Here is a 9,819-nt window from a genome sequence, read left to right on the forward strand (position 1 = left end):
TTTAATAAACCAAATCAGTATTATTTTGATCTGTTGTCACAGGGCCCCTAAAAGGAGTGGGGCCCATTGGCTGGTGCCTACTTTGCCTATTTGGTAATCCGGCACTGTACAGATTGTAATTATGACAAATACAAGTAAGATTATTTCATTGACAATGACCACTATAGAGTTTCATATAAAAGCTAGGGAAGTTTCATTTACTGTTCAAACTATTTTCAAATCTTCCATTTAAATGTATTTTCTGCCATAGACCATTCATTCATTCATTCATTCATTCATTCATTTTTATTAAATAATTGCCCCTCAAAGCAATTTCCAAATATATCTTAAAACAACTAAAAAATAGTTTTGAAAGCAGTATGGAAGAATGACTAAATATAGATTAAAAAAATAAATAAAACCCAGATGGAAACCAAAGGGAGAGAGAGACCTTTTAATCCAGCTGGAAAAGTTGAAACAAAAGTGTCTTCAATTGTTTATGGAGAGTACAGACAGTGGGCACTTGTTGCATCTCAGCAGAAATGCTGTTCACATTTGCTTCAACTGGTATATTCTCAAATGTGTTATTAGGGTGGCCAAGTATCTTATGTACAGAGGGTGGTCCTCTATTGCAGGGTTGTCTTGTCCAAGTCTGGTTATAAAAGGGGAGGACCTTAAAGGTGCCCATCAACAGTTAGAATCTGATATAGCAAACTGAGGAGGCTCACAGGTCACCCGATCAAAGTCTTATCTGTTTGGGAAGGATGCATTTCGATTTAAATTATAGTGATATTTCCCAATTTACATACATCCATAAAAATAAATAAGCATACAATTTGCCAGTACTAATATTTGGGAATGTATAAGTAGCAACCCTAATTGAAATCCCCTGAGGATACAGACTTTACATATGCCACGTACAGTGAAAAAATCTAGATGGTAAGCATTTTGTTACTTTTTGAAGATGTGAATGGATTCACACATCCATCTCTTTTCAGTGTTGGGTACAGACAGTGGCTTGTCTGCATACTTGCTACAATTTTATACTGGACTCTCCTAACACATTTTTCTTCGGACACGTTAAAACCATTATTTTTTTAATTCTACACTGGAAAGGAACCAGATTATATCACTTCTATTTTCAGCAGCAGAAAATACATGGAAACCAAATTTGAAGTAACTGAGGCAATGCACATTTTGTATTCCATTTAGAATCCTCTCCCCGTTGTTTTCATAGGAGGAAGGAGCCTGTCACAAAATTATAGTCATCACATCTAAACCCTCCAGTCAAGATACACCCCAAGGGTCTGCACTCCTACATTAAACCTTATTTTGCCATGATGCAGCAACCTTGATGAAGACTGCCTGGAAAACTAACAATTTCCATTGGATTAGGCAGGATAATAAATGTATTAAGTAAATGCAGATTAATCTGAGTGTAAAGCAGAGAACATAAGTGATCAAGGCACAGTCTCTTTGTAGATGCTCCATCTCAGGCAGTGGTCCTAACCAGAGGACAGGATTCCAGCCCTAGGTTGAAGGGAGGGGTGTCACTAGACACAGGTGTTAGAGCCATAAGATCGCACGCCACTAATCCCAATTTGTGATCCAGCAAGCAAGCCATGGTTAACAACCATCAAGTTCCATCAAGGCAAGAAGCAAATCAATATTGAGTCTTAAGTAGGGCTGCAGCTTCCTTTGAGCAGCTAGCTCCGTCTCTTATGGGCTGTGCCTCTACCCATGTCTGCTTTAGGAGCCTTTGACTTTGAGGGCATGGGGAGGCTGGGGTTCTACTATGGACTCTGATCCGGTCCTTTGAATCTGAGGAAGGTAATGTGAATTTTTCAAGCCAGAGGCATGCTGACATTACAAGCTCCTCTGGTGCCGAAAGTCCTAAGTGGGGCAGGAAATCAAATACTGGTTCTGAGGGGGAAACCTCCTTGCAACCTAACATCTCCGCTATATCAACGACCTTTTATAATAGCCCTGAATAATGAGAGTGGAGCTTAATCTTATTGATTCCAAATTGAGCTTCCCTTAGAGCATGATCTAGCTACTACAATACTCCTTTCTCTCCTCCTAATTGTGCTCTGGTGATATAATTGTGAAGCTCCAAAATGGTATTGTCATTGTCATTATTGTTATTGTTATTACAGTGGTACCTTGGATTAAGAATGCTACAAACCCGGAAGTATGTGTTTTGGTTTGTGAACTTTGCCTTGGAAGCAGAACATGTTCCACTTCCTGTTGAGTGTAAATTGAGTCCCCTGCTGCTATGGGAAAGCACGCCTTGGTTTAAGAATGGACTTCCGGAATGGATTAAGTTCATAAACTAAGGTACCACTGTATTATTAAACCACCCTTCGCACTAAAGTCCCAGGGCAAGTTGCAATGTTAAAAACAGTTTAAAACAACTTGAGGTGGGTCCCAAAAATGCATCTCAAGTTTCCAAAGCTAGGGTAAATGAGTGCCTATTTGGTAGGTCCAGGGTCATATAGTAGCATTGGAGCAATTGCCACAGGCACCCCCCGATCTTAACAGTGATTATATGTTAACTCTTAACATATATACTTAAAAATAAACCCACCATTAAAGCAATTCTCTGCTTATCATTGCCAGGCTCCCTCCCCCCAAATAATCTTCATCATCTTCTGGAAGGCATGCAAGGCCACACCCTGCAGAGCCTCTGGAGGGAGTGAGATCATTAAAAAAAATAGAGTAACAACTGTCTCTCTACAACATGCCCTCACTTTTTGATCTTACTACAAGATGAGCATCATCAAGAATCTGCCTGCACAGAGATCATTAAAACAAGGGAAGAGCTACTCATGTTGGTCCTCAAGGATATATATATCCCCAGCATCTTTAATTATGCCCAGAAGGATACAATGGTGTATTGTGCTCCTATAAGGATGTACACTTCTGGGTTCTGCAGCAGATGTATCCTTCCAAGAACTATCAAAGAGCATTTTAGTAGTTAAGCTTTTAGTAGTTACCATATTGTCAGTTGTTGATACAGGTTCGGTGGTATTTAGAAGAAGCACCAACCTTTTTCTTTCATTGATGTGATACCATATTCTACCATTTCTGTCCTGTATTCTGCATAGGTAATCTACTATATGTGGTCCAATTTAATAGAGCACTTCCTGTGGGTTGAATCCAATGCTAGTTCTAGTCAGAAATTAACGGACCTGACTAACTTAGGTTCATGGATTTCCGTGGGAGACAAGTTGGGATTGCAGACCTGCTAATTTACTATTGACTTCCTGCAAGCCAAGGAACTCTGAGCTGCTCTCTCTCTCTCTCTCTCTCTCTCTGAGCTCCTCTCCTCTCAGTTTCCTGGGTGCTGAGGCACTCACCTCTATTTTTATTTATTTATTAAATTTGTATACCGATTTTCCTCTGTAGTTCTCAGGGCAGTTCACAGCCCTTGAGCCAAAGGACTGTGCTAGGTCAGTTGTCTCAGGTGGTTTATGTCACAAGAGTAGGGCTGTAGCAGCTTTATGACCTTGGTAGAAAGGAGGAGGAGGAGATCATGCTAGTAGGTGACCCTCTGTAAAAAATAATAATAATAACAGTTGCATATGTACAGAAATATGCAGAAATAAAGAGGCTGACAAAAGCACTCTTGAGCTGGTTTTATTGAGTCAAGCAAGACCGTAAGCTGTCATTATGGAGCAATTTCTCAGAACAGGAAATTAACCCAAACATTTTAATGTGCTGTGCAGCATTACTTCTAAGTGCATGGGTTTTTAATAGATCTTAATTTTCTTTGGAAAGTTGGCAGATTCCTGTTTGTTTAAACATATTCTTTAGATTATGTTTCAGATATTTTAAACTTTCCAAGGGGAATTATTTACTTGCCGTCTATGCCTGCCCAGTCTCAAAGCAGTTCTGTCAAGTGCTTCCTTGGCACGTTTTATTCTGCACTCTTGAGGTTGATTGAACAGGAAATGCCTTCTGATTTACACTGGAATATCTTTGGACAAAGTAAGGGCTAGGTTCTTGAATGCATGTCTATTTAGCTGTTACCCCGCCTGATTCTGAGGGCTCTGTTGACATTGCATTAGTTCAAAGGATGGATTCTGAAGGACTTATCGTGTAGCCTATCAGACCAGCAAAGCTGGTGGGTTATAGGGAACTCCTTGAGCGGAGTTACAACTTGTGGGACACCCTCTCCCTCTAAGCAACCACAAAAGAAAAAGGGTTTTGTGGGGTGGTTCCAGTGATGTGGGAGCAACAGAACTGTGGCTATGCAGCAAGGGTAGGAGACCTTCATCATCTTGTGGACCTCATTCCCTTCTGGGCAAACTTCCAGGGCCAACATGCCTGTGGTGGACAGGGCCAGAGGCAAAGGAGGGGGGCAGACCAACAAATGTAAATTTTACCATTGTACAATAAGCTAGGTTCTGCCCACACTCTGTCCTACATCCAGGCAAGCAAGGGTCATTAACAGAGTTCAAGGGCAGATTTTAGCCAATCAAAAGGACTTGTGATCCGAAGCAGGACCCATGATGGGCGGGGCCTGGGGAGAATGCCACAGGCAAGATATAGAGCTATGGAGAACCACATTTGGTTCCCATGAGTGAAGCTCTCCATGCAGGTATACAATATATACCGTATGATTTGCTCAGACTCCTACCTGTTCATTGCTGATGCCACCAGCCTGCCAGGTAGGGTTCTGGTGAGCCAAGGTGTGTTATACCACGGGTACTGTATAGCTTTCCAGGTGTGAATGTGTTGGACCAGTGTAACAGGACCCTCTCCCTGAATGTGTACAATTCTTGAATGGTTTAGAGCACAGTAACCTTAAGTCAAGGCCCCAGGTCCCAAAACTCCACTATCACACGCCTTCCCACCAGTTATTCATTCCAAGCTGGACAAAATACACACAGAGTGCTTTTGTTCAAAGATGAGAATTTATTTCATATTCATTCGTAGAAGAGACAAAATAATAAAAAATCTATATGCAGATGCCATTTAACGAGTTAATGCAGTACCTAGATGATTCAGGTGAGGCAGGAGTCTGCAGTCATCACTGATTTTGGGAACAATTGTGATGGGTGTATTTTCAACAATTGTGATGGGTGCATTTTCAAGCTCTTTGAATAATTCATTTCTTAGTATGGTGGTCTTCTTTATAACAATCCACTGTTCTTTGCCGAATTAAAGTATGAATAGCAGAAAGTTTTGGAAACAATTTGAGCTCACCCCTTAGAAATGTGGCTTCTAAAAAAGGTGTAGCAATCCTGCAGTCAAAGTAAGCAAGAAGAGATAACTGTTCAGTTTAGTTTGGAGAGCACAGAGAAAACAAATAGTATCAAAACATAGACCAGCCTTGTAAATAAGTCGACAAAATTTACTAGCCTGCCAACCCTACCCTGTTGAACTATCCTGTCAGTGCTTAGCACAAGAGGGGCAGATTCCCCTGCTCTAGAAGACTTCTTGGTTTCTCTTGTGGTCACAGAGGGAGGACTAAGTGCCCAAGCCCTCTTCTGCCAACTCACTCATTCACTTACATAGAATTCCATGCACTCACTTACATGCAATTTCTGAAATTTCTTTCTAGTAGCACCTTAGAGACCAACTGAGTTTGTTCCTGGTATGAGCTTTCGTGTGCATGCACACTTCTTCAGATACACTGAAACAGAAGTCACCAGATCCTTAAATATAGTGGGGGAGTGGGGAGGGGTATTACTCAGAAGGGTGGTGGGAATGGGTGATAGGCTGATAAGTGTGGAAAACCTGTTGACGACTCTAAACGGCTGCAATTAGTCTTGCAATTTCTGGTCACCTATAGCGACCAGAAGCGAGGCTTAAACACAAGACTGTACACGACTTCAGACATTATTATTAGCTTGCTGAAAATATTAAATACTAACCTATGGAATTTTCTGTATTTGCTTTTGAATGTTGAATCTGTTTTTCATTTGTTTAAAAAAAGCTTGAAACATGCGTCCAGTGACAATTAGTAATTATTCCTTTTGTCAACAGGCAATATGATGAAGGATGTTGTGGCAGCTTACCGGGTGCTGAGCTTGGCAGAGTTCAATGAGAAGCACTTCAGTGTTCTTTTGGGAATCACATCGGATCTTGGTTGCGAAGTATTAGAAGGAAGGAACCTGGCATTATATATTGAGGAAGCATTGTGTGTCAGAACACATTTTCCAGTAGAAACCAGGGATTACGAATGTACCTATCAGTATTACCTGTCTGAGGCAGGCTTAATTTTATAAATTGAAAGCAATAAACTCTATGAGTTTTTTTAAAACAACAACAACTAAGAAATCTTTTTTGTGTTTTTGAGGGTGATCTGCTCAAAGGAACAGGTTTTTTTTTGGTTTTTTTTTTGCATCCAATACAGAGAGAGGCTCTTCTGCAGGACCAGAAGAAAACACTGGATTGTAAATCATAAACTAAAACCCACTTGCATCTTCTAATGCTAGTCATCGAAGGACAGGTTGCAAGAAAACAAAAATGCTACAGTGTCAAAGGTGTTCCATTTCCTTTCAGGACATGTCTCTACATGTGTTCTTAGGAGGCTCCATTTGATGTAATACCACATGTGCAATCATTGTGTAGACCTTGAATTGTGACTGGTGCCCTCAGTTCTGGACGTTTGCACTGACAAGGGTGTAATGCCAAAGCAGCATCATGTTTTGTGATCCATTGAAACGCCACTTCCTAAGCCCTTAATTCCTGGCACAGGAAGTCTTGGCCTCGGGGTTTAAGGCCCAGAGAACACTTGGGTATTTTCAGGTTGATGATCCGAAAAGTCTTCTGAGTTTCAGAAGAACTGGAAATTAAAAGCCCAGGGCCAATATTTGGCCAGTTTCATCCTTTGGTTCTCTATTAATAACTAGAAGACTAAGTTCTAAAAAGAAAAGTAATGATGAAATTGGGAAAGGGTGGGAATTAAGTAATGTTAAAATGCACTCAGCAGGCAAGAGATTTCATATTCCCAATTAAGCACCCAAAGAAAAGCTCTACATTTCAGACTCAAACATGTGGACTTGGTTTAATGATCAACTCAGGTGGGGTGGGGGTGGGGAGAAGCATGATCATAAGCCATATGTTAAATGGTCATTTTTGTCTATCTGCTTATTTGTGTTTTGTTCTCTCAGAATGAAAGGGCCAGTCACTTGGAATGTTGTAGTTCATGGTCTCTTGAAATCTGATTAGTCAGAATCGTTCAGCAAGATCATTCCCCTTATGCTGTACCTGCATGGTGACCGCAGCATTGGATCTGTATAACAATAAACAAAGAAGAAAAGTTTTGATGCACAGTTTATTACTTCACCGTTTTCTGCATCTTGTAAAGCATGGCTTTTAAATCTCACTGTGTGCCATTGTTAGGTTCCCATGCTGCGTACAACACAACACTTTGGAACATAGATCACCTAGAGTGTGTTGCCACTCTCCCTAGGTGAGCAGTCAAAGGGCAGACGTCATCTGCACACCCCCAATCTATTACCACTCTCCACAGAAACAGGTCTGCGCTGTTTCTGTTATATTTTCAGTGCTGTGGTTGATACACCCATGGGTCCTTCTGTTTCTGTCTGAGTCTTTGTTCAACTTTTACAGGGCCAGTACCATGTTAAGGCTAGAAAACAGACAGACAGTTGCAAGAACAGATACAGATGACATACTGTGTTGTATTTCCCTAGCAAGGAAAAAATGGTCCACAATAGCCTTTTACCCATGAGCCACAGTAGGGTGATACTGTACTTTTATTAGGATCAGCAGAAATGTCACAAAATCAAGAATGTCTTCGTTGGCTATTTTGTGACACTTCAGTTAATGCTGATAATGGTGATGCCCTACTTTAGAATTTTATTTTTCTGACACACCAACGCAGAGCACCCTATGCCTTTTGTGAAAAAGTGTGTGCCCATCACTACCAATCTTCCCCAAAGACCTACAGCTATAAGGGAGTTTGGGGTGGGAGGGAAGGTGTTCTTGGTGGCTGATAGTTCGATGTTGAAGTTTCACACCTGGACAGTACTGCATGTGAACTGTGTGTTGTAGATCAGGGGTGGCCAGCCTGGTGCCCTCCAGCTGTTGTGGACTTAAACGCCCATCATCAATGCCGGCTAGAGCTGATGGGAGTTGTAGTCCAAAACATCCGCCCTAGATCATGTCCTAGAATCATCTGCAATGCAGGGGGGTTCCTTAGCAGCTAAGTGGGTTCTTTTAAAAAAACACAATTGAAAATAGCAATTGTGCTCTAGGGTCAGGGCTGAGCTATAGGCTAGTAAGCTGGGAATCAGGAGGTCAGAGCTGAGGGATCAAACCAGGCGTCAGGGAACAAAACTAAGGAACTGGAGCTGCAGGAGGCACAGGAACATACCAGAGCCAAGAAGACATTGCTGCTCTGACAGCAGAAACAGGAAGACATTTATAGTCCCTTCTAGTTCAGGAGCATTCAGTGACCAGTCCTGGAGGATGGAGCCAGTCCAGAGGGTTGTAAGTGGAGTGGGGCAAATGCTGGCCCACAAACCTCAATGTTACAAATCCAAAATGAAAAGTATCATGGAAGTATGTTAGTAGGACTGCATACTTTCTAGATCATGATCCAACAAAGCACTTTTAAGTCAATTGAGTAATTTCAATCAGGGAGTCAATCAGTGAAACTTCAGAGCGCTTAACTTTGGATCATGCTCATTGCATTCCTCGTGTTACTAGTATTCATTTTTCTGGTACCTGGAATATTTGCGCCCTTTATTTTTGTGGCTGTCCTGTATGTCAAGCTGTGCTATTGGAGGTGATTTTCAGGAACTGCAAAAGGGAGACTCCATCTGTTGAAGAAATCATTTTTAAAGAGAGAGAGAGAGAGAAAATCCCATGGCATTCTAAGGGCATAGGTTGGGCTTTTTTGTTCTCTGGATAAATCTGCTTTTCAAAAGCCTTCACTCCTTCCCCCCTCAGCATCTGGCAAGCCTTTCTTTGTGAATGCGCATGAATATTTACAAGGTCTGGCCTCCACCCCTCCCTTCCTGAAGTTTCAACAACAAGCTTTCGAGCAGCATTGTCCTGTGGAAACTTCAGACATTCTGATGCAAGGCAGGGCTAGCTTTCTACACAATATTGGCTGACTTTGACGAGTCGAATCAACGCAATACTACACAATTAGAACAATATTATGTTCACATTCAAATGAGATGGGCGGTCCTTGAACAGTTCTTTAATGGGCAGTCCTGCCCCACCCCTCAAGAAAGAACATCTGTTTTGACCTAATTTTAGACTTGATCTAAATTAAGGCAGCTGGTTGATTCAGAATTGTTTGGATATGAGAGTTGTTGTGCCCAGTTAGCCTTCAAGGTTGCAGTGGGAACTCCAGAAATGATGCTTCCACATTGAAACACGTGGCATTAGCTTTATTTTTAAAAACCCCACACTTAATCCAATGGCATAATTTGCTCATTATGGGAACAAGCCACTGAGTGCTCAATTGTGGTGGTGTTTTATTGCAAAGGTTGCTTGCCATAATGAACATGTTAGCCAGAAAGAAGCAAAGAGGGATAATATATTCTAGCTTTCAGGAAGTAAAGACTGCCAATTGCTGTCTTAAGTTTGTTGACACACAGACAAATGATACAATGCATATTTCAAGTGTAATCATCCACATACATTTTCTTAGTAATCTCCTGCGTGTGGGATGAATTATCCCAAACCAGGCAGACCTATACCCATTTTGAGGGGTCCCCGCCCCCACTATTTTCCTCTGCTATTTCTCAAAATAACTGGACGTGAGGCATCCTTAACACTAATCTTCTTCAAGGCATTGGAACACCCCAAAGGCTTCTGGCACTAGATCCTCTTTATCATCAGAAGGAGAAG

The 9,819-nt window shown here is 41.5% G+C and overlaps 1 protein-coding gene across 1 annotated transcript in view; it reads left to right on the forward strand.

Annotated features, from left to right (window-relative positions):
- SCAF8 (SR-related CTD associated factor 8) overlaps positions 1–6,298 on the forward strand; it is a 75,012-nt gene extending 68,714 nt beyond the window's left edge. The window contains exon 21 of the mRNA XM_033144044.1: positions 5,974–6,298. The gene's annotated coding sequence lies outside the window, so the exon portion shown is untranslated. The remainder of the gene's footprint in view (positions 1–5,973) is intronic.
- The last annotated feature ends 3,521 nt before the right edge of the window (positions 6,299–9,819 follow it).

This window comes from Lacerta agilis, chromosome 3, assembly GCF_009819535.1.
Source record: "Lacerta agilis isolate rLacAgi1 chromosome 3, rLacAgi1.pri, whole genome shotgun sequence".
Lineage (NCBI taxonomy): Eukaryota > Metazoa > Chordata > Lepidosauria > Squamata > Lacertidae > Lacerta > Lacerta agilis.